This window comes from Pantherophis guttatus, chromosome 7 (assembly GCF_059756535.1).
Source record: "Pantherophis guttatus breed Tessera chromosome 7, ASM5975653v1, whole genome shotgun sequence".
NCBI lineage: Eukaryota > Metazoa > Chordata > Lepidosauria > Squamata > Colubridae > Pantherophis > Pantherophis guttatus.
Genome location: NC_142069.1, coordinates 75,364,049 through 75,390,237, shown reverse-complemented (window position 1 = coordinate 75,390,237; position 26,189 = coordinate 75,364,049). Strand labels below are relative to the sequence as shown.

General features: G+C 38.5%; 1 long non-coding RNA gene across 1 annotated transcript in view; it reads left to right on the top strand.

Annotated features, from left to right (window-relative positions):
• The window catches only part of LOC148112937 (uncharacterized), a 31,160-nt gene extending 9,291 nt beyond the window's left edge, over positions 1-21,869 (top strand). The window contains exons 2-3 of the long non-coding RNA XR_015728822.1: positions 21,608-21,662; positions 21,839-21,869. This is a non-coding gene — a long non-coding RNA (uncharacterized LOC148112937). The remainder of the gene's footprint in view (positions 1-21,607; positions 21,663-21,838) is intronic.
• The last annotated feature ends 4,320 nt before the right edge of the window (positions 21,870-26,189 follow it).

Sequence of the window (26,189 nt, the reverse complement as noted above, 5' to 3'; positions counted from 1 at the left end):
GTGGGCTAAATTTTTGGATTATAATATACATATAGAACAATGGGAAAATATGTGGTTGAAAAGACTGAAATTTACCCTACGTCATACCCTTAAAGAGAAAGACTGACTAGGTGGCTCAGTGGCTAAGACACTGTGTTTCTCGATCAAAAAGGTCGGCAGTTCGGCGGTTTGAATCCCTCGTACAGGTAACAGTAACAGAGTCGAAAGGGACCTTGGAGGTCATCTAGTCCAACCCCCTGCTCACGCAGAACCTGCTGGATTTCACCCCTGTCTGGAATGATATAGCAATAGCAATTAGACTTATATACCACTCTGGCCGCAGAGTCCCATTCTGCTCCATAATGCTTTACAACATTCTCTGAGCAGTTTACAATTGTCAGCCTTCCATCCTTCCGAGGCCAGTAAAATGAGGACCCAGATTGTTGGGGACAATATGCTGATGTTGCAAAGCACAGTAACAGCACTATAGAGTGGTATATAAGTCTAAGTGCTATTGCTCTCAGTATATAGAGGAAACACAAGACAATAGAGCTAATCAAAGCAAGTGTTCTTTTTTACTAAAAGACCACAGATATTGATCAAATCTCATTCCAGATGAGCGTTGTGTTAATTTCTAAGCTGGAATGATTTCCAGTTCCATTTCTGAACTTACCAAATTCTTCTTTCTTCAGGGGAAAAAAAAAAAAAAAGCAAACTGGCGATATAGAAAACACTAGAAGTGAAAACAAAATAGGAAATATAAAGCTTAGAAAACGGGGAGAACTCTCAGAATTTGCTTTTCGCAGTTGAACTTCTAACTTTATGGAACATTGTTTGAAAAGCTGTATAAAACAAGTACATGCACCAGGGGGTTTGCCTTCCTAGTGATTGTACCTTTTCATTTTAGAATTATTTACTTATTTAAACCTTTGCTCTTTAGATCTGCTTGACATCTAGAAATGGCAAAAAACCAATATACACTGGCTTTTGTCAGATATCCCCTCCTGTGAAGCAGTGCAGACACAGCACATAAAACCTGATCCCATGGAAAACTTCTGACAAGCCCCGTATATCCTTCAGCAGGCTGTAGGGCCATTAATGGTCTCCGTGGAATTCCACATGGAATTATCAGCCTGCGCTGATAGCCTGCACTTTTATTTTTTTGTACTAAATGAAATATGAAACACACACAGACAAATATGAAATCCACAATCAGCTGGAAAATTGGGAGCTTTACCCCAGTGGATGACAATCATCATCACACAGAGCCGAGGTGGCACAGTGGTTAGAGCGCAGCACTGCAGGCTACATCAGCTGACTGCTAGCTGCAGTTCGGCAGTTCAAATCTCACCGGCTCAAGGTTGACTCAGCCTTCCATTCTTCTGAAGTGGGTAAAATGAGGACCCAGATTGTTGGGGGCAATATGCTGACTCCGTAAACCGCTTAGAGAGGGCTGTAAAAGCACTATGAAGCGGTATATAAGTCTATTGCTATTACTACATGTTCTTGAAATTAAAGGCATAAAATGAGGCTAGTAAACTTGTACTAGGATAGTCTCTAGTTATCTCCAATTCTATTTGTTTTCTTATTGTATGATAAGGAGAGATTACAATGAGATTACTTTATGCAATGTAGCATAGAGCATTTTAAATATTTATGGATTAACTGTTTTACAATCAACACAGAAGTCCCTGCGGATTTTACTCTGCTAGTCATTGATGACTGTAAGGGCAGTGCTCATCTCCATTTCAAGGCCATTGAGCCAGCGCTGTCCAAAGACATTTCTGAGTCATATGGACAGTATGAAATCATAGAGGCTGTTACCTTCCCACCAAAGTAGTACCTATTTATCTACTCGCATTTGCATACTTTCAAACTGCTAGGTTGGCAGGAGCTGGGGCAAGGTGTTCTGACCCAGCTCTCCAAACACTCTGACGTGAACTCAAAAGACTCCTTTATTAGGAGTGCTGATGGCCCCAGCAAAGTTTCTCTCACAGGCTAACAAGTCCATTCAGCCGGAAGATGAATAGTTGTCGGCCATATCTATTCATCTCCGCCCCCTGCCTTTTATCCCCAGAGCTAGGGTGTGGCCTCACTAGCAGCGGTGGCTTTCCCTTCCCCAGGATCCGCCCACAGCTTTCCACTGCTCTCCTCTTCTCTGCTCTCCGCGCAACAGGCCCTGGATCCAGCTGTTCCTCTTCTTCTTCATAAACCATCTCCAGACCTGGGGGCTGTTGACTCTCCATCTGAGGGCTGATGGATGGCCCACGCTCCACCTTTGTCTTTCTCTCTTCAGCTCCATTCCCTCTTCACGCTTGGAGCTCTCAGGCTGCCTTGATGCTGACCCTGACTCCTATGCCGCCTTCTCCTCCTCTGATTCGGCTGGTGAAGGGGCTGGCAGCCAACAGGCCACAACACAAGGAGATCAACCCTTCATGTGATACTTGGATCTTGAACCTGGGCTGCCAGCTTTCCAGCTGACAAGCCCAACATCTTAATCGCTGAGACACTGCACCATCCAATAATCAATATACAGTCTATCTTATATATGATTAATCGGAGACATAATATTTCTTGGTTTTTTTTTCTTTTTAGAACCCTTTGATCCCTTGTTTCAGGGTGAAGTCGGAGAGACTCAGTGGAACTGGGGGTTAACTGGCCAGATGCCCTTCTTGACACCTAAGCGAAGTTTGTAATAGAAACTTTCTGTTTGCACCCTGATAAAGAAACATTTGCCACTGGCTGGAATTGAACTCTCAACCTTCCACACAGGTCTTTGCCTCTAGACCACTTTGCCACTCCTTTCTTGGTTTAATTTATTTAAATCCAAAAGCCACTTGCTTAGTAATTTTTAATTATTTTTCCCATTGTTGCTTGAGGCAATTTAGTATATATATACATTTCAGGGGCATGTAAGCTATTAAATTGATATTTAATAGAAACCAAATATTTATATCATTCGGGAAATGAATAAGGTAGGACGCATAAAGTGTTAAGAGGTTTTTTTTAAAAAAAAATTCTTTTATTGAAAGTTAATGTTTCAATTATTCCTTCTTCCTATGAGATATATATAATAATATGGTCCCTAATAAATACTTTTGCTGTATTAAGACAGTGATGGAATTGACTTCTTATTATAGTGAAAAAGAGCTATTATTCTTATTCCATCTGCTTAATAAAATCATTATCATTCAACAAAATATATTGGAAAGCCATAGTAAAATATATGTAAATTATTGTTAAATGAGACTTATAATTTCACAGTAGCACAGGTCTGAGATAGTTACAGCATCCGTCTTGCTTGCATTAATTCTAAGAATATGATATTAGGATATAATATTAGCTGAAATCATTTTTATCTCTCTTCTAGCTGGCAAGGTATTCAGAATGCCAGAAATTCACACAGAAATTCACATTTTGGGTTCTGGAGACTTTTCCTTTAAAGAGATTTAACTTTTGTCTTTCATTGTTATATTCCTTTAAGGGGGAAAAACAATTGCGGACCCCCTTTTTAAAAAAAGTTTGTACAGTATATGAAACATCCACCACAAATTGGATGGTGCCATAAAGAGCAGCGGTCACCAACTGGTGGTGCCGTGAACCACTGGTGGTCCATGAGAAAATTTTGTGGTCTGCAGAAAAATTATTTGCATTTTTTATATTGCACTAAATCAGGGGTCCTCAAACTATGGCCCTTGGGACAGATATGTGGAATGAACATTTGTGTTGCTGCAGAGAGTCTTCTCCCTTCAGGGCCATTTTGAGTGGGTCAGAGGGGGACAGAAATTCCGACTTGGGGTCTGCTTCGGCCTCCTGGTGCAGGGCTTTGGGCAAAGGCTGGAGGGAAGTGCTGCTGGTGGCGAAGACCCAGAGGACCTTGTTCCAGTTGGATTGCATCATGGCCTGGAACTGGCTGACCATCTCAGCCCGCTGAGCCTCCAGGTGCCTGTATCTGGCCTTGCACTCCCACAGGTCTTCCCTCTGCTTGGAAAGCCTATGCTCATAGTCCTCAGTGAGGTGCTTCTACTGAGCCTCCTTTTCGGTCAGATCCAATTTGAACTGAGCTGTTTTGCCAACTCTTTCTCATGGTGGCTGCTTAGCTCCAACAACTGCTTCCTGTTGGTGCCCTAAGGAGCCCGTGTGGGGAGGTGAGGAGTGGCTAGGAGGGGAGGGGCGAGTAAGAGGCTGGCGAGGCACCCCTTGACATGAGTGACATCGAGTTGGCCATGCCCATCCAGTCACATGTCCAGCTAGCCACACCCACCAAGCCAGTCATTAGGCAGATCATATTAGTGGTCCGCAGGATTTAAAATTATGAATTTAGTGGTCCCTGAAGTCTGAAAGGTTGATGACCCCAATACAGAAAAATTAAAGACTGTTACATGCCTTCAGCCTGGAGAAGTCGAATGATAGACTTTCAAAACATGAAGGCTATCGACTTCACTAACAAATCATTCTTGGAGAGGGAACATGCTTGCATTCCAAAGAAGGAACTCTGTTTGTGCTTGCCTAGAAGTAGCATTCACTGAATATATTGGGACCTGTTCATGAATAAATTGAAGTTCTATGTAATTTGACTTGAGAGGTCTTGGAACAATCATTATCTGCTCCTTGCACTTCTTTGCATGGTTTTTGCCAAATAAATGCTGCATCACAGCAATGTCCTTGGGGAGAAAATGTGCTAGTAATCAAGTCCAAAATCTGAGGCTAGCGTGCTCTACTAATCTTTCAGCTGCCTATTTTTTTTTTTTATCTAAAAGAATCATATTTGGATGATTTGAAAAAGAAACATGTGTCATGCTGGTATAGGTCCTTAGTGTTCTTCTCTAGCATTTCTATACTCAGAGAGATTTATTAGTTCATAGGAAAAATGAATACAGAAAAAGAAAATATGTATGTTGAGTCAGCAGGAGACAAATAGATAAGAAATCGCGTTAAGCTAAAACATTAAGAACAGCAGTAGAGATGCGTTGCTGAATTTATTTCCAAGACAAGAAGCTTAGAAGATAAATGTACTCAATTGGATCTCAGGTAAGTTGGTACCACGAGAAGCCAAATTCTAAATTCAAAGAGACAAAATATTTTGAATCTATTTATATACCATTAAAACTATTGTCATGACGTTTAACTGGGTGAGATCATCAACTTTGATCAATTTTTGAACCAAGGTATCTCAAATGGGCTAACTTACACAATGTCTCCAAAATCCGGAATTGATGACTCCTGAAATTTGGGGAAGTTATGGCTGATTCACTGCTACGCTGCTATACTTCTCGGCCTTTTGGCTAAGAACAAGTGTAGTATCTCCTAGGCCAGGAGCCATTTGGACCTGTTTCCCAAAGAAAAGAAAATACCAGAATCCACAAAACCTGGGTGGGCATGGCCAACTCAACGTCACTCACTTCCACCAATCACATGACCCCGTAGCCATGCCTACCCAGCCGGTCAGAGGGCAGAGAACTAGTTGTTAAAACATACCGGGAACCACAAAATCCTTTTGACATATATCTCTCCCCTCCCTTCCTCTCTCCCTCCCCCCATCCCTCTCTCTCCCTCTCTCTCCCCCTCTTTCTGTATCTCTCTGTCTCTGCCTTGGCCACTTCTCCATCCCCCCGCCATCACCCTTACCTTCTCAGGCCAGGTGAGGAGTGACTGGGAGGGGAGGGTGAGGGATGGGGTCAGCCAGTGGTGGTGTCACCTGACAGGGAGCCACAGCAGAGGGCCCAAAGAGTTGCATGCAGCTCCGGAGCCGCAGGTTGCTAACCCCTGTCCTAGGCTAGTGATGAGACCACATGATTTTTATTTTCAATAATATGTGACAGTTTCCCAGGCAGTCTTCCAAACTGCTACTCCTTCCTCCACCCAGCAGCAACCATTTACCTATTTGCTGGGAAGGGGGAGAGGAGGGGGAAGGAGGGAAGGGAAGGGAAGGGAAGGAAGAAAGGAAATACAAACTTCTAAAGAGGGGAAAAAATGGAGGCAGAAGGTCATGAAATGAGTAGTTTTGCACAGTAGTTCTGCACAGATGGTAGAACTAAGTGAAAGGAATCATCATATTGCGTATTGATCTATGGATAAAATTGTTTATATTGATAACAATAAAAGGACAAGGAAAACTGAACTATGTCAGATTCCATGCTAGCAAAAAAACCCCAACATACAGTACATCTTCTCCTGCTAGTTATGATGCTATGTAAAAATGTAATTCTATATACCATCTGGAAAATGGTCTAAATGGTATATAATGGTCTGGCCTCTCTAATTTCAATCTAATCCTTAAACTTCACTATTTCACAGTTCTGTAACAGGATAACTTGGTCTGAGCATATGCCCCCACCATCTCTTGAAATACTAGGCTCATCCAGCATAGGTGAGTGTTAAGTGATTATGACAGATTACTATGACGTTGCTCAAGATGAAGAGCCTCTTAAAAAATGGATAACGCCAATGAAGTATAATAACACATTTTTCTAGGACCAGAAGGATCAAGGGTCAACTCGATTCTAAGCCATAGAAACTGACTGGGTGACTTTGGGCCAGTGACTACATCTCAGCCTAAACTCCCTACAGAGTTGTTGCTACGTAGAAAACCTGGAGAAGTAAATGCTATATATACTATCTTGATCTCCCAGGACATAAATTTAACAAATAAATAATGCATTTTGTGCTAACAACATGGCTCGGTGCACAATATTTGAAATCCAGACATTTAAAAGCAAAATATTCTGCAGCAAAGATTTTTGTGTGTGTGTGTATGTGTGTGTGTGTGTATGTGCCCCTTTTTCCCCCCATCACACATGCCATTTTTAAGGTCAAGTTTTTTCCCCAGACTATTATATTCAGAAAACTGTGAACTTGAGAGGTACAATATACAACTAATAGTAACAGTTTTCTGTTTCTGAATTCCGATAAGAATATTATGAAGTGTCTAACTGCTGTCGGGCCTGGAAGCCATCTTTTGCATTGGGCCTTCAGGCCTGCCACTTTTAGTGCTGTGGGAAACTGGGAGGGGGGATTGTATGGAGCAGGGGTGATATATAGTCATAATAACATTCCTTTCTCAGAGAGTCAAGGACAGCTTGCCCTGCACCTGGAGGGTTGTGACTGGGAGGCATCTCCAGTTGGGATGGTGCTTTGATTGGACCATGTGATGGACATGTGGGTGCTGGGCAGGGACTTGGACTTTCCTTTGGGTGGGGAAAACCTGGAAGCTTTCAGATTCGGGTTTTCCCAGATGTGCCAATATGACATCTCTAATAAAATGGAATATATATTTTCTTTTAGTTAGACACATCAAATGTCTAGGTCTGTTAAATTCAACTCTTCCATATACATATTATTTGTTTCTCGTGTGTGTGTGTATGTATGTGCTGTTAATGTATTTCTATTAAGCTTACATCTTCTATTGTCATTTTATCATAAATGCACTCATTGAAGTGCTGAAAAGATTCATAAGACATAATAGAAGATACTAAAACTTTGGTCCCTAAACATTAACCATCATTATTGCAATAATTGTTATTTTAACACATAAAATTAATAAATGCCAATTTTTTTGTATATCAATTGGGAACCTTTTTTTGAACCAAAATGGCCATATTGTTAGCTTTGGTCAAAGTTCATGTCACATAAACTTGTCCCAGTGTCCCAACCAATCTTTCATTAATAAAAAAAAATGTCTTGTTCCATTAAAAGAGATAAACAATATCTGCCTTTCATAATTTTAAATATGCTAAAATTATGAGGGTTTTTTGCATTCACACAGGCCTTTTACATTAAGACTGACTAACCTCATCCATAAATATGTTCTTTTTTTTAAATCTCTTTTTTAAAGAGCCCTCTTAAAGAATCTAGCTCTTTCTTAAACTGAATATAAGCCAACAAGTGTGTTATAGGACAAATTAATAGTATAGTGAGTAGAGTTCAAATTAATGAGCTGTGGTGGCGCAGTGGTTAGGGTACAATACTGCAGGCTACTTCTGCTGACTGCTGGCTGCCTGCAATTTGGCAGTTCAAATCTCACCAGGCTCAAGGTTGACTCATCCTTCCATCCTTCCAAGGTGGGCAAAATGAGGACCCAGATTGTTGTGGGCAATATGCTGACTCTGTAAACCGCTTAAAGACAGTTCTAAAGCACTGTAAAATGGTATATAAGTCTAAGTACTAAGTGCTATTGGACTAGTTGATGGCCAAAGTCCTATCAGTCCTATTTGTCAAGCACATTGCCTAGAGCATGAAGTTTATGGAAGAACTTTCTTGTTCATGTCACCCAAATTTTTTTTTTGTAGGACAGTGTTTCTCAACCTTGGCAACTTTAAGATGTGCGGACTTTGGCTCCCAGAACTCAACATGCTGGCTGGTGAATTCTGGGAGTTGAAGTCCACACATCTTAAGGTTGCCAAGATTGAGAAATACTGACCTGGGCAATAGATGCTTCAGTCTGAAAACAACTTCCTTAATGAGTTTGAGGTAGGTGCTGCATGCGTACTTCCACTGTGGATTCAAATATCCACAATTATTATCCAGCCTGCTAATGTGCTGTGGGGAATTAAGGATGGTTGAAATGGATTGTAATAGAAGTACAATTGGCATTGGTGGAAATTGAAATGATAAAGATCTATCTTTCTGGGTTATATGTTTTTCATCTGTCCTCTAGGCTTCTTTCTACCTTTCTCTTAGCTAGGTCTATCATATCCAAGCAGCAAAATCCAGACAGTGGAGAGAATTTGCTCCATCTTGTGGTTGCAATAGTCATCTATATTTTTACGCAGCCCGGCTCTAGATTTCAGAAGAGGCATTTGAGCTTAAGTAGCATGATATGGTATTTTATCATGTAATATAGCAATATATTTAAAAAAAATGATGATGCTACCTGGATCTCTTGCATTTGACCTGCTAAGAGGTGGATGGCAAGCTGAGCCCAAGGACTATTACGTAATTGAAGTATGTCAAGGAGCACATATACTTGTAAGTAGAAAAGCGGGATGAAGATAACTTTGAATAAATTAAATCAGTATGGTAGCATTCACTGGTACCGATGCTCAAGGCAGCTGGTAATAATAACAACAACAAAGATAAAGCTGAATTATAATTAAACACAAGGCAATTAAAACAAGCATTCAGTAAAAAGAAACAGAAAGAACTTACCCAACAACAGACACATGCTTGAATAATAATGTCTATGCTAATCTATTGTAATGTATTCCAACTGGTAGTCTAAGTCTAAGAGGTCTCTAAAATCATAGAAACCACAGGGCTCTATAGGAGAATGTCATCGTATCACATAGTATTCCACGTCAAATAGGATTTCTGGATCATAGGCAACACTTTGAATTTCATCTGGAAATAGACTGATAGTGAAAATCTTTTAACAAGAGTGTTATCTGTAGTGTAAAAACTGTCTATTAATGGTTGGACTATGTAAAGCTTTCAAGGAGCACTTTGATTTGATGAAATTTTGATCAAAGCTCATTTTTGAAGCAAAGTGATAAACTGAAGCTGCACTTCCCTTCAAAGAACTAGATCAGACAGAGCTGCTTTTTTTCATTCTGGATGCTAAGATGTGCTTAAAGTTCATATGCCATCCATGCAGAGGTCCTTTCCATCAAATCTAGACAGCTGGCTGAATGGAGTCAGTCTATTTTGCCACAATTTTGAGCATAAAGGCAAAGCAATTTCATTTTCTAAGTTAAGGAACCACACCCCAGCAAATTGGATTACTATGCTAGTCCAGAACAAGGTGACAATTCAGGGCAGAATGCTATTATTAATAAAGGAGAATTTTTGTAGCACCAAGGGGATCTTGGTGCTCTCTGAGCTTGATTGCTTTCTTGCAGATATTTCATTACCCAACTAGGTAACATCATCAGTGCTCAGCTGAGCAGTTTGGGTAATGAGCCGAGGTGGCGCAGTGGTTAGAGTGCAGTACTGCAGCTACTTCAGCTGACTGCTAGTTCAGCAGATCAGTAGATCAAATCTCACCGGCTCAAGGTTGACTCAGCCTTCCATCCTTCCAAGCTGGGTAAAATGAGGACCCAGATTGTTGGGAGCAATATGCTATTTAGTATACTGTCTTTGGTGAAAGCCACCCAGAGTCCTCGGAGAGTGGGCAGCATAGAAATATGAATAATAAAATAATGAAATGTTTGCAAGAAAACAAGCAAGCTCAGAAAGACTCCTCAGAATACTATTATATCACACAGTCATCATTTAATAGCAGAAACTCAATATTTTTGATCAAGTTTCTAAACCCTTGGAAGGCAGTTTCATATATAGCACATTAAATTACTGCACATGCAATGTAACTGAGATATGAGCTGGAGTACATGACAACTCTAAACAGTAGAAATATTTACCATTTATTAAATCTAGTGACTGGGAAACTCAAGCTGCAGATTGACAGAGATATATTTAGATCTGTAGACTTTACTTGATAAAAGTTGTAATACCGGGCCAACCCATCTTTTCTCAATGGGTAATATAGGTCCCCAAACATACAAGGGAAGAGTCCAGCAAATGTTGAGTTCCTGTATATCCAACTCAGGTCGAATTATTTGATCTGCCCATTGAATGACCAGGAGCAAGTAATGCTCTTTGCAATTGTTTTCAATTGTAAAATGAAATACACCTCAAATAACACAAATATAACAAATTAAAATTAACAAACACATTCCAGAAAGCCAATCCAATGAGCAAAAATGAGCAAGAAAGATACCATTTGCCTAAGGCTAATTAGAGACCGGATTGATGATGCCATAATGACAAATGGATTCCTCGTTTTAAATTCTGTCTGCAAAGTAATTAGTAATGTCATTGATATCATTACTAGCTCTTCCTTCAACTTCATCAGCAGGCTAGGCTCATTGTTCATCTCCCAGCCATCCCTTTTATCTTTTCAGTCATGGATTCTTGAATCTCAATAGAATGTGTTTCAGTACTACCCAGGGAACAGGAAAATCTGTTAACCATGCAGAGATGGTCTTTGACTAAAGGTCAAACAAACTTTTTATTGGAAATTGCATTAGCATATTTTTATGCAGCAATTTAAAATGATAGTCTACTACTACAGATTTCACTGGAGCAGGTTTCCAAAACTGGATGTCCAAATATAATGAAATGAATGTGTGGTTGCACTCACAGCCTGCCAGGATGATAGATTGTTGAGTAATGACTTGGGTGGAGCAATGTGTCCAAGCTTTATTGTACCCCTTCAGCATGACAGCATAGAGCTCTAGGAGGAAATAGAAGAAATGCATTCTTCCATTTGCCTTTTTCCTCTCCTGAGTTCAGGAAAAGCCTCTCAGTCTTGCTTTCAAAAGAAACACTTCTGGTGATGTGATTTTTTTTTTTTTTTTTTGGAGGGGAGGCAAATATAAGATCAGAATATAAGATAACATGATTATTCTGTTCCTCTCCACTGTTTATGGATTGAACAGGAGAAAAAAGGAGACAATATGACTTGCAATTCTCTGAATGGGCACACTTTTTTGGTGATGTTTCCTCTTTCTGCATTAAATACATTTTGGGTATATTTGTACTTAGAGACTGCCCCATTTCTTTTCATTTAATGAGCTTTTTTAAAAAAAACAACAACAACAACAGTTTACTAGAATTTTGAATACAAAATAAAAACAAACAAGAATTAATAATTAGAGTGGCTGTTTTTGGCCACTAGTACAAATGATGTTTTTAAAAAGTAGGAAAAATATTTGTTTCTTGTATTTTTTTTCTCATCTTGCATATTGTTAGTTAAATGAGTCTGTGTTTAAGATACAAAGGGAATTTCCCCTTTTTCTCTTATGTTGATGTAGCTTAGGCAGAAATACAGTGTCTTATCCTAACAATTAATAAAACAAATTTGCAATGTAATGAATATCTGTTAGCTTTCAATATAATGAATATGTGTTAGCATTCACTAATAGCTGAGCTAAGTCCATATTGTGTATCCAAAACAATTATATTGCAAATTATTTTTATTTGATATTCTTTATGTCCAGGAGCACATCTTCTAACAAAGGCTCCTGCTGAATTCACTTCTGCAATATTTTCTTCAAAAGGATGATTTGTATATTTCTTTGACTTACAAGCACCTCAATCTATTCTAAAAAGAGCCAGTTTCCACATACTTTCAAAACTGAAATCGTTATTTATAAATTGTGTTGATCCTAATTTCTATTGCTCTGTACTTTTCATCACTTGTTTCCATTTTGTGGAAAGGTGCAGTATAATACACAATCTGCTTCCACTAAGTATTACATTTGGAAATGGATGCCCATGAGAAAAACTTATTTTAAAAAATGAGGAGTGACATTATTGTTTTTAACAATATCTTACAGGCTTTCCACCAGGACATTGGGACAGAGTTAAGCCTGTGAAAACAAACTCAGCTCTTTCCCCCAGTTGTGCTGTTCATCAGTGGTTGAAGGTTTATGAAACCTTAGTGAATTCCTGATTTAAAGATAGAAAAGTTGAAGGAATATATCACGTTTCTTTGAAAACTAACAGGCAGTTAGTTCTCTTAGATAATATTACGTAGATAGTCAAAAAAAGGCTCATTGAATTACAACTCACCAAATTGCTACCAAAAAGTAGTTTCAAAAGCAGCCCTAATGAAAAGAGATTTGATCCAAACTAAACAGATGTTGTCCCCGATACAAGAAAAGTATAGCTTGTGTTGCTACTTCAGAAAATGGAAATGAACTGTAGTATATTACCCCAGGGTAATTTGCATGTTTCAGATGAACAAGCCTTAAGAATGCTAATTTCAACTGATATCTTACAGTTTTATTTTATCACAGCCAGTGAAGCAAATACCTAGGGTTAAGGTTGAAACCTGTTTTAGAAATAGTCTGAGCTATTGAATAGGATGGTGTTCAGGATTTTTTTTTTTTTTTAATAGAGGGAATTTCATTTAGCTTTATATGACCACCACCATTGGATTATTGTGCTATCAATCTGCATTATATTTCACAGTATTAAAAACTAATAGTACAGATTACTACCCAATGGCCTTTTGCAAGGAAGGAAGAGAAGAAGGAGGAGAAGAATGACAGAGCAAACATATGACCAAGGGAAGAAGTAGAAGAAAAACCCAGGCAATAGTTTAGGCTGTAAACAGATGTTCTTTAGTCAATCTCTATTTAGAAAATGTGTGTAGAATTAATGGGGTGTATTTAAGATGATTCAGCAAAGCTGAAAGTTTTCATTATCAATTTCATTAGAACTCAGGTGGCACATTTAAGCCATCATCTACAACATGGTTGTACATTGGGGACTTTTCCTCAGCTGCTGCAAATTTTCCATAATTAAATCAAACAATTTGTTTTTAGACTGAGTAACATTCAAGGGAAAAAAAACTTTTATTCAGGACATTGTTCTTGTGATTGTGTTCACTTGCCCCTTGTCCTTTCCAGATGCAGTATCCACATGCTGCAATACCCATCTAAAATCCTTAATTCAACCCCAAATGCTTTTTTGATATGTAAGCTAGTAAAAGGTGAGCTACTTTTGATATGTAAGCTAGTAAAAGGTGAGCTACTTTTGATATGTAAGCTAGTAAAAGATGAGCATGAAAAGAAAAAGAGGAACTGGCATGGAGGATCTTAATGGTGATAGAAGACCACAAAGATCATCCTAAACAAATCTTTCTGCTAATAAACTCTCCATTGTCTGTAATCCAATTTTTTTTAAAAAAAATTGATTTATATGCCTCCCTTCTCCGGAGACTCAGGGCAGCTTACAATGCGCTAAGCAATAGCCTTCATCCTTTTGTATATTTATACAAAGTCAGCTTATTGCCCCCACAACTGGGTCCTCAATTTACCTACCTTAGAAAGGATGGAAGGCTGAGTCAACCTTGAGCCTTGGGAAGATCCGAACCTGCAGTAATTGCAGGCAGCATTATATGCTTATGTAAATCACATACTGTATGTTGGTTTAATTTATGGTTCCATATTTGTATTGTTTTGGTAATTCCTTTGCAAGGTTAGACTAGAGAAAAATTATTTTTCCTGAACTTATATCACCCAAAAATAAATTCTAATATGCTGCAAATTGTATCTGTGACATTACCTATTACATCACCTTATTTCATTAATCTAATGAATTAGAGATGATATGATAGCAGTGTTCCAATATCTAAGAGTCTGACACAATAAGAGGGAGTCAACCGATTCTCCAAAGCACCGGAAGGCAGGACAAGAAGCAATGGATGTAAAGTAATCAAGGAGAGAACCAACCTAGAACTAAGGAGAAATTTCCTAACAGTGAGGACAGTTAACCAGTGGAACAGCTTGCCTTCAGAAGTTGTGGATGCTTCATCACTGGAAAGTTTTAAGAAGAGATTGGACAGCCATTTGTCTGAAATGGTATTGGGTTTCCCACTTGAGCAGGGGGTTGGACTAGATCAGGGATGTCAAACTGGCAGCCAGTGGCCCAGATGAGTCACACACAAACCACGCCCACCCTAGCTCTATGAAGGGAAAAAATGTTGCGATACATCACGTGACGGCAACGTGACACAGCAAGTTTGACACCCGTGGATTAGATGACCTCCAAGGTCCCTTCCACCTCTGTTATTGTGCTATTCTGTTAATTCTTCATTATAGATTTCCTTCTTTACTTTTAACCAAACATTTTTTTTTCCAATAACCATTCTCTCATGGGCAGCTTATATGTACAGTTGATGTGTTATGAAATGAGAGAGCCAGAGAGAGATATTTTCCAATATTTTATTAAATCTTAGCAAGTTGAGTTCTGTAACTGTGAATATAATCAGTACGGGATTTAAGCTAATTACATGACCAATAATTTGTGATACAGCGTTTAGCATTTGTTGCCAATCTATTTGCATGTATTGACTCCCCCACCCATATAGGATTAATGTCTGTTTTAAACATCTTACAATGAAAAATGATTAACTGAAAACATCCTCTTGAGTCTTGGTAGAGTTAAATACCATCTAAGCATCAATTTATATTGTATATCTTATACAGAACAACTGATTGGCATATGCTTCATGGATTAACTTTTTTCCCCATTCTTTAAAATCCTTTTTCCACAATCCATTATATGTAGGCATATTATTATTACTGAGCATGCAAATCGCATTAATGCTACAGACTCCCTTTAAGCTTTTCACCTGAGAGTATTACCTTAATATTTGCAGGTTTCCTAAGCTGTTGGACCACTCTAAGTTACTGATTAAGAACTCCTCACTTAGAGATTCTGAAAGGAAGGCTGACATCCCAGGTTCAATTTTGACTAAGAGTAAAATTATGTCTGGTCGGTATTTAAACAGTTGTTTCCATTCAGATGATCTCCTACAATATATTGCACAGAAAGGGAAAAACCATGTTTATAATTCCACATGATTTATAGAAAATAGACAGAAAAGCTATTTCATTAATAGGGCTCTGCAAAAATTTTTCTCTGATGAAGATTTCAAGCTGCCTTCCATTGAGGACCTGTATACTGCAGGAGTCAAAAAGAGGGCTGTGAAAATATTTACAGACCCCTCACATCCTGGACATAAACTGTTTCAACTCCTACCCTCAAAACGATGCTATAGAGCACTGCACACCAGAACAACTAGACACAAGAACAGTTTTTTCCCGAATGCCATCACTCTGCTAAACAAATAATTCCCTCAACACTGTCAAACTATTTACTAAGTCTGCTCTACTATTAATCTTCTCATTGTTCCCACCACCCATCTCCTTCAACTTATGACTGTATGACTGTAATTTTGTTGCTTGTATTCTTACGATTTATATTGATATTGTTTCCTGATTGCTTATTTGTATCCTATGACTATCATTAAGTGTTGTACCTTATGATTCTTGATGAACATATCTTTTTTCTTTTAATGTACACTGAGAGTGTATGCACCAAGACAAATTCCTTGTGTGTCCAATCACACTTAGCCAATAAAAATTCTATTCTATTCTATTCTATTTGTGCAAAGCACATCTCCGGATCTTCTTGGTATAGCAAGGGGATGTCTTAGGACTTAAAAATATAGACCTCTTGAGATGCTCCATTAGTTTCAGAGGCAGGAAGAGGCAAAGCACCTAATGAACATCAATTTTACCATCTTGGTGCCTCTTTGAAGATTATTACATCATTTGTATGGTCTGAAGCACCTTGTCAAGACAAAGCACAACAACCTTCCATATCTCACCTCTATGAATTAGTTGTGGCTGGAATGAAACAGAACCTACCTTTGAAAATACTGTAGAAGAATGTCCCCTACGAGTCTTGAGTCTATATTTATTTTATTTCCTCTGAAAATCATAGACACTAATTAAATATCCCCAATATTCTGGGTAGCTAAAATACATAAATTAAATTAACTGTTAATGTACTTGGGTGAAAAAGGTTTCAATTGCACATCCATGTTCACAACAATACCTTCACAGAGACACCAAAGCATTATATCATGGCTAGGAGTTAATCCTTGTTCTTGAGATTCCCTATAAAAATGTAAAAAAAAAAATTAAAGAGCTCTGACACAAGCGGTCTCTTGTTGGTGGACACTCCCAGGACAATTCACTAGCTGACAAATTCAGTGGTTTGGAACATGAAGCATACAGATACTCAATAGAGATGACTTTCAGCCACATACCTCCCCCCGTTTTAGACTGCTTGAAACAACAATAAAATAATTTCAGATAAATAGGCTTAAAGAAAAACAAGCTCACACTTTGCAGCATAGTTGAGGAGCAGGGGTGAAATCCAGCAGGTTCTGACAGGTTCTGGAGAACCGGTAGCGGAAATTTTGAACAGTTCAGAGAACCAGCAAATACTACCTCTGGCTGGCCCCAGGGTGGGGTGGGAATGGGAATTTTGCAGTATCCTTCATCTGCCATGCCCACCAAGCCACGCCCACAGAACCGGTAGGGATACATTTTGAATTTCACCCCTGCTGAGGAGTCCCAATTTCAGTCTTGTTCAGAAACATCTGATTAAGAAAAAGTATTCTTATCTGGAGGATCAAACAGCAAAGAGGATTTCTTCATGTGTTTATTTGTCGGGTTTCAATCTCCTGTTTCCTAATTACTTTGTTATTAAATGTCATATTTGTTTTTTTTCCACAACAGTTAATTCTATATTCTCCACCACACATAAATTGGTTTTGAGGAAGTGTGTAGTATGAATGCTGTTGTCTTGAGATAAACGGTGCTATCTAAGACATTTTGCTATGTGATTTGAAAGACAAATTAGTACCTTCTTCCATCATCTTAGACTGCATAACAAATACCAGCTAGAATATGAGTTTTCGCCACAACCAACTCGCCACAGCCAATTCACTGCAGGACAATTCACCATGGCCAATTTACCATGATCAACTTGCTGTTGGACAATTTAACAATTCTATTTAATTATTTAAAATAAATTTAAAAAATATTTTAATTTTTGCCATTCACATTTCATTCTGTCTCTCCTTCTTTTACATCCTTTCATTAATGATTCTTTCCCACCATTTCTTGATATTAGTGTAACTCTTGTCACACAGCAAGTTGTCCTGCAGTGAGCTGATCATGGCAAGTTGGCCTCGGCGAATTGTCTTTCCCCCCCGCCCCCTCAGAAATTTTTTATTGAGTTATAAAATAAGATACAAAATACAAAAGAAAATAGGAAGACAGTGAGGGGAAAGGGAGGGGGGAAGAGAAGTGAGAAAGGGCTAGGGAAAAGAAAAGAAAAGTGTTAACTTCAGACTCCCTCTGTTGCAGTAAAATAAGGCATTAATATCAAACCACAACTTTTGCTTTTCCATAGTAATATAAACTAGCCATTTCTATAAAAACATAACAGTATAATCGGTAAAACTCAAAACCAAAGTTTCATTTTTTTCCACCTCAAGCACAAGGTTCAAAAGCGGTCTCCATGTGTCAACCAAAGCAGAGGTGGGTTTCAACAGGTTCTGACCAGTTCTGAAGAACCGGTAGCGGAAATTTTGAGTAGTTCAGAGAACTGGTAGTGGAAATTTTGTGTAGTTCGGAGAACCAGTAAATATCACTCTGACTGGCTCCGCCCCCATCTATTCTCTGCCTTCGGAGTCCCAGCTGATCAGGAAGAAATGGGGATTTTGCAGTAACCTTCCCCTGGAGTGGTGAGGGAATGGAGATTTTACAGTATCCTTCCCCTGGAATTGGGAGGGAATGGAGATTTTACAGTATCCTTCCCCTGCCATGCCCACCAAGCCATGCCCACCAAGCCATGCCATGCCCACCAAGCCATACCCACAGAACCAGTAGTAAAAAATTTTGAAACCCACCACTGATCAAAGTACTTATGGTATATTCTTTTCTTTAATCAAAATGGTCATTTTAGCTATTTTTGCCAACTCCATCTAATTCTGTAGCCATTCGTCCATGGTGGGAATCAAAATGTCCTTCCATTTTTGGGCATACAGTAGTCTTGCTGCTGTCAACATATATAAGATCAAAGTTCCAAATTTTTCCTTCAAGTCTTTTTCCATTATACACAGAAGAAAAGTTTCTGGTTTCAGCTTTATCTTCGTTTTAAGAATTTTCTGTATTAAAATTTTGGAATCTTTCTTTTCTTTAATACATGTCCACCATAAATGATAAAAAGTCCCATCTTTACTTTTATACTTCCAACATTCATTAGAAATACCTTAATAAATTCTAGATAACTTATCCGGTGTTAAATACTAGTGATACAAAATTTTTCTTTTAAATTATAATTTAGTGTAAATTTTAAACCTTTCATCCACATATTTTCCCCATTGTCCAATCATCATACTATATCCAAAAATCCTTGCCCAATGAATCATAAAATGTTTTACATGTTCACTTTCCAAATTCAATTTCAATAACATTTTATAAATCTTAGCAATAATATTCATCACTACCACTCCAGTGGTGCTATTCAGCTGGTTCTATCTGGTTTGGGCAAACCAGTAATGGTGGCTGTGGGAAGCTCCACCCACCTGCCTGGATGTCATCACATCCCATTTTTGATGCTCTGCGCATGTGCAGAAGGTCCTGCGCATGAGCAGAGATGGCGTGTACGCTCCCATTTGTGAATTAGTAGAGAAGATAAGTGAATACCACCGCTGTACCGGTGGTGGGTTCCTCCCGGTTCGGTCCGGTTTGGCCAAGCCGGTAGCAGTGACGATATGACATCACTGAACTGGTTCTCCCCCCCACCCCCCCATCACATTATTCTTACCTTTTATTTGGTCCCACCCCCAATCTATTGCTGCCTCCTGAGTCCCAGCTGATGACTAGAGGGAAAAAAACTGTTTAAACTCTTGCCACGGGGCTTCAAAGGGCCGTCCTATAGCTGATTAGTGTTAAAAGCAAACAAATGAGTTGGGTCGTAAGTGCGAGGACTGGTTGTAAGTGCGAGGACCTTCCAGAAATGACTCTGATCAGCTAGCCACACCCACCTAGTCACATAACCTCCAAGCCACACCCACAAAATAAGCCACGCCCACAGAACCGGTAGTAAAAAAATTTAGAACCCACCCCTGCGCTGTACCACTCAGTAAGATTTCAAATTCGTCATGGCGAATTGTCATAGATGCATCTAAGAGGCATCTGACATAGCACATCCTCCAACTAAGACAGTTATCCTAGTCTTCTGTAAAGGTAACACTTACCTGTGGAAATGAGTAATAGAGGTATTCTAGATAAACGTTAGAGCAGGGGCCGGCAACCTTAAACACTCAAAGAGCCATTTGGACCCATTTCCCACAGAAAAGAAAACACCGGGAGCCACAAAACCCTTTCTGTGCCTGACTATTTCTTGAGCAGCCACAAAACTAGCATATGTAGTTGAATTAAACATTCTGTTTTCTTCTGAAACTTCTTTTCTTGGATTTATCCATGGTTGGCCTACTGGGGGGGTTGAAAAGCTCAATAAATCATGTGCTGGCTGGTGTCGCACATTGGTGCTTGTGACGCATATTTTGAGTGACAGGGAGCCGCAGCAGAGGGGTGAAAGAGCCACATGCGGCTCCAGAGCCACAGGTTGCTACCCCTGCGTTAGAGCAATATTTGGTGACTTAAAGCCCAAAGCTTAGTACCTACCTACTTAGTACCTTAATACCACAGCCCCAATTGTGATCCCAGAGATGCCAAAGTCCTCTAGGGTGGATGAATCCAACATTCCCATTCTCATTTTCAGATTTGGTGAGTTTGTTGATCTTGAATAATGAAATATATAACCTAAGATTCCAGTATCATAATTCACATATATAAAATAATGATGCAACTGCATCTAGAATATTGTGTCCAGTTCTGGTTACCATATCTCAAAAAGTATATGGTAATTTTAGAGAAGATTGAGAGGACGATAACTAAGATGATAAAGGGGCTTACAACAGCTTTCTTTTGAGAAAAAGAAGTTGGAGCCTTGTAATCTAGAATCTAGAAAGGTGAAGGATATGAGGGGGTTCAAAATTATGTATTGTGTGAATAAATTGTATAAAGAGAAGCAATGTCCACCATCCCAAAATACGAGAACTAGAGGTCTCTCAAAGAAGTTAAATCATGGAAGAATTAGGCAGACAAAAAGAAATACTATTTAGACAACATGTAATTAAACCTTGGAATTCATTTCCAAAGATATAGTGCAAGCTAGCAGATTGGCTGGCTTAAAACAAAGGTTGGACAAATCCATGGAAGTCATGAGGGTCAATTTGTCTTGATGGCAGTGTGACTGCCTCTGGAGACCATCTGCTGAGAAATTAGTGGGCTTCCTTGTGCTGTTGGCTAGCCACTTTCAGGACAGACTGCTAGACTGGAAGGGCCAGGGATTCTATTCAGCATCAGGGTACTGCTTGTGTTTTTATATAAGTCTTACAGAAGGTTTTACTTCTTAAAAACCACAACAAGTGGTGGGTTGCCCCCGGTTCGGACCGGTTCGCAAGAACCGGTAGTAAAACCATCAGGAGGCTCCGCCCACTGACCCCAACTGGAAGCTTCTGTCCATGCGCGCACGGTCCCATTGCGAACCAGTAGTAAAGATAAGTAGAACCCACCCCTGACCACAACCCTAAAAAAAAGTTAACTTGGATAGTGGAATTGGAGGGTAAACCATTAAGAGGTGGCATATCTCTTAAAATCTTCAAAATTGAAGAAAGGTTTCAAACTTTCAAGAGCAGTTGAGTATTATGTCATGGCATTGCTAGTCTTGTCTTTGTAGCTTCCAGACAGGTCAGAAACAAAGCAGAATGAAGCTCTCCGGCTGAAAAAGTGTAGCCTATCAATACTTTTAAAATCCTAACATGATTAAATATCTGTACAGTTCTAAAATGAGAGAGAGACACAGATAGGGGAGCGAGGAGAGAGAGAGGGAGGGAGGGAGGGAGAGGGAGGGAGGGAGAGAGAGAGAGAGAGAGAGAGAGAGAGAGAGAGAGAGAGAGAGAGAGAGAGAGAGATGCAAGTTTTCAATCCAAGTTTTTTCATTTGAACTGTGGATTGGAAATGCAGTTTGTATTCAAGTTAAAGGTACACCATGTGTACACAGGTATAAACTGAATAGACAGGCTAAAATACTAGCATGACATCACAAACAGCTGCCAGAGATGGCACAGAACTCTTTCTTTAATATCTTTTTTCTTTTTCTTTCCCATTACTTTTATTTCACCTTGGAGGAGGTCTATCTATGTGGTCAACACTAACTGGATGGCAGATCAATCAATCAAGCCAGTAAGCGTGCAAGCAAGGTTTTTTCTTTCTTTGAAATAACAATGTCCTACAAGACTTACAAAAACAAAATAAATCAATGTTTTGTTCTCATGATAATAGGAGACTTGATAACTGTTTTATCATATTTCCAGAGAAAACCATTTCTTTTTCTTTTTCTTTTTTTTTTTGTCCTATAGGTAAAGAATTAATTTTAGATCACATAGGATGAAGTATGGAGAATTCAGTCTTACCTGATGAACATTGTACTAAAAATGTCACTGCATTTCTTAGATGGATTCTTTGGCTGGAAGCAAGAAATGATAAGACCAAAAGTTTGCTGAAGTTATAACACTCAGGGCCATAACTGGTAACAATTTTTATGAATGTGTATATATTCAGCAAGAGGGACATTCTTTGATGTCATCCGACATTAATAAACACCTGCCCAGTGTTGAGGTAAAATCTACTAAAACATTGTTTTTTGTTTTGAAAAATATTTTTTATTATTTTTTTTTCCAAACATAAAAATAAGAAAATATATCTTTTAAGAATGAAGTCTTGATCCGGTCATAGATAGGTACAATCACTTACATTCCTTTAACAAGCTCTATTCCCAATTTCCCCGTTACATCTTTTAAAATTAAAAATCAGAACAAAAGTTTTTAACACAAATTCTAACATCTTATTCTAAACCAGTCTATTGTATCACCAAAACCTTAATTTCCAAATAAACTCTACTCATTTTTTATATCCAATTATCAATCAAAATTCTATCTAGCTTAATTCCCTCCCTTACATCTTTTAACATAAAAATAAAAAACACAAATTTTAAAAAATATTCTAACATCTTGATCTAAGTGTTTACCTTACTATTTTATCACCACAAATCTTAGTTCCCAAATATGTACATTTTTATTTCAACTTATAAATCAAAATTTTATCTATATTCCTTCATCTCTAGACCCGTTTCATCAAATCTTTAAGTCTTAAACTTTAACAATTACACTTAATTTTTTTTAAATTTGTCATCTAATATACATTTCAATTTACACAGATTCATCTCATACTCCTTTCGCTTCATTTTAGTTATCTTCCAACATATTATTTTTCATATTTTTTTAACATTTTCAAATTATCAGATCTTTCAGATACGCTAGATCATGTTATTTGACATTTCTTCAAAGCTATATAGTCACTGATATTGTCTGCATAACCTGTTTGCTTCACATTTTTTCTTGATTAACCACATTTCCTCCACACAAAATGCGAGCTGCACACACACACATGGAGTGCACGCCAACAGGAGACCTGGGAAGGTAAGTAGAACAGTGCTGTGGGGAGAGGGGGATTTAGTGGTGATCAGCTGTGGCGCACATGGGAACCTTTTTTTAAAAGGTTAGATTAACCTCACGGTTAGATTATTGCAACATGCTCTACATGGGGCTACCCTTGAAAAGTGTTCAGAGACTACAGTTGGTCCAGAACGCAGCTGTGCGAGCTGTCATGGGTGCACCTAGATACACCCACATTACACCAATTCTCCGCGAGCTCCATGGCTCCCTATTGGTCTCTGGTCACAATTCAAGGTGTTGGTTATTACCTTTAAAGCCCTACATGGCTCAGGGCCAGGTTATCTTCAAGACCGCCTTCTACTGTATAGCTCCCAGCGACCGGTAAGATCCCACAGAGTTGGTCTCCTCTGGGTCCCGTCAGCTAAACAATGCCGGCTGGCGGGCCCACAGGGGAGGGCCTTCTCTGTGGCTGCCCTAGCTCTCTGGAACCAGTTACCTCCTGAGGTCCGGACCATCCCCACCCTATTGGCCTTCCAAAAAGCAGTGAAGACCTAGCTTTTCTGGCAGGTCTGGGGCCATTGATCTTGCTCTTGCGAGATACGGCCATGAATGGTATGAATGAGTTTTAATGTTTTTAATGTTTTTAATTTTTAAATGTTTTTTATTAGGATTTTTAAATGTATTGTGAGCTGCCCTGAGTCTTCAGAGAGGGGCGGCATATAAATTGAATTAAATTGAAAATAAAAAATTGAAAATTAAACTTTTTAAAAGCATTTTTTTACTACCAGCTCAGCCGAATAGGTAGTAAAAAAATGCTTTAAAAAGTAAAAAAAAAAAAAAAAAAAGGCTCTGGCGATCGCACAGCACAGCTGTGATCGTCGGAGCCTTTTTTTTAACTTTTTAAAAGCATTTTTTTACTACCTATTCGCCCGAACCGGTAGTAAAAAAAATGCCTAAAAAGTAAAAAAAAACCCCAGTTCTGATGATCAGCTGAGCGATGCACCATCTTTGGGGAAAAAAAATTACTTTTACTTTTACTTTTTACTTTTTAAAGCATTTTAACTACCAGTTCTGGAGAACCGGTAGTAAAAAAATGCTAATTTTTTTTAAAAAAAGTTCTGACAATCGCGCGTTGCTCAGCTGATCAGCAGAACTTTTCTTTTTACATTTTTTACTACCAGTTTGGCAAACCAGTAGCATTGTTTACTACTGGTTTGGGTGAACTGGCCTGAACCGGTATCATTTTAGCCCTGATCTGTAGGCTATACATGAGGGCAAGAAATAGCTGTTTCTTAAGCATGATAGATTGTATGGTAAGTACATGTTTAGTGCACCTGATCTATGGTAACTTCACTGATTTTACAAAGCTATTCTGAAATGTTTCATTTAAAAAAACTCACTGTCCTCTTTGGAATAAATGTCACCATTACAGTAGGTCCTTATATCATTCACATCTAATTTCTATGTTGAGGTGATTATAAGACTCGAGTACTTCTCATCAATGATGAAAAAGAACAGCAGAGATTGGAAAAATGTGGAAATGTAACTGAGTGGAAATCAGAAAGGGTCATTCAAAAGGGAGAAAAAGGGAAGGTAGAACTTGAACGTTTCCATAAGAGAAATGCTATTTAAGTTTCCCTTTTTGACTTATAACCAGTCAGACCTTTATTTCTAGAAGTTTATATTTATTTATTTATTTATTAAATTGATATGATGTCCATCTCACCTGGACCTGATGCTAGACAGCTTCAATCAAGTAAAAGCAACATGATAAAACATTACAACATTAAAATAATAAATGTTAATGTTACTGTTAACTTCTTTAGGGAAAGCTTAGAAACGTAGGAGTATCCTTGCTTGATCAAATGAATAGCTCTGTTGACTATTCTATTCACAGTCTATTCTATTCCAGATTTTTCTGGAGTGTCCACTAGCAAAAGACACATCATGCATATTTTTGATGCATCACAACAACTGGTATCCAATGGTATTGATTCTTTTTTTTTCTTTTTTAACCATGCTGTTCATCTTATTCTTGCCTCCCTCTATCTTTACCCATTTCAAATAATAAATGTCCAAGCTTGTGTCACCTTTGTTTGCACGTCTTTGCAGTTTTCCAAGAATTCAACTGCAAGGAGTAACACGAGCAACAAAAGCTTAGCAAAAGAGCTGGAGTGACAATTTGGGTGATCCCTTAATTAGGGGTTTGGATATGCCCCATAAATATATAGCACTTAGGCTAAGCACATATATTATTCACATTTTGTGATGGCCCCGCTAAGGCTGTAATTAAGTTTGAAAGTGCACTGTGAGAGAGATTAATGTGTTGCGTATTGTGTGCCATCTTATCTGTTCGAGGCAGGAGGAAGTTCTTTGAGGGGAAAAAATGTAGCATCTGTCACCACAAGAAGCATTTCACTATGTACGGGCTTACTTACAAGGCAATAGCACAATGAAAATGAAAGTAGAAAGAGAAGATTCACAAGCAGTAGATTTACAAATAGATTTGCAAGACATGACATGAGAACGATTTTCAAAAGCTTTGGACTAGTAGAACTGTCTTCAGGTTGTAATACAATAACTTTCACGCTAAGCATAATAGGAGAATAACTTGGAAAATACAGTAAGGGCCAAAATTGTGGAAACCTTTTGGGAAAAGTGTATTTTTGAGATTTGATAGCTAATAACACCACTTTTTTTGGGGGGGGGGAGTTTCAAGGTAATCATATTCCACTGCTGGAATGGCCTGGGAATAGCCCAGACCTTAACCCAACTGAAAATCTATGGATCCGACTAAAGAAACTTGTTTGTCAGAAGCGACCCAACCATAAAACCCAGTTAATAGAAGCAATCATTCAATCTTGGTTTCACATTATAATAGCTGCAGAACTAAAAGACTTGGTTCGCTCCATGGGAAGATGTTGTAAGCCCTTATTCATGCTAAAGGTTACCCAACTAGGTATTAACTGACGTGATAATTTTTGTACACCTCGTTTTTTCTATGGTTATAATTTGTGTATATCTTGTTTTTTCTACAAATTTCACTTTTCTTCTTCTGTAACTACTATTCTAATAGCAAATCCTTCATAAAAGGTATTGCATTACATTCTTGATTAAATTATCTTTCCATTGATATATAATTTTATGGTACTACTTCAAAAAAAAAAAAGTGGTGTTATTAGCTAGTTTTAGAAAATACACTTTTCCCAAAAGTTTTCCACAATTTTGGCCACTACTGTACTGTACCTAAATATAT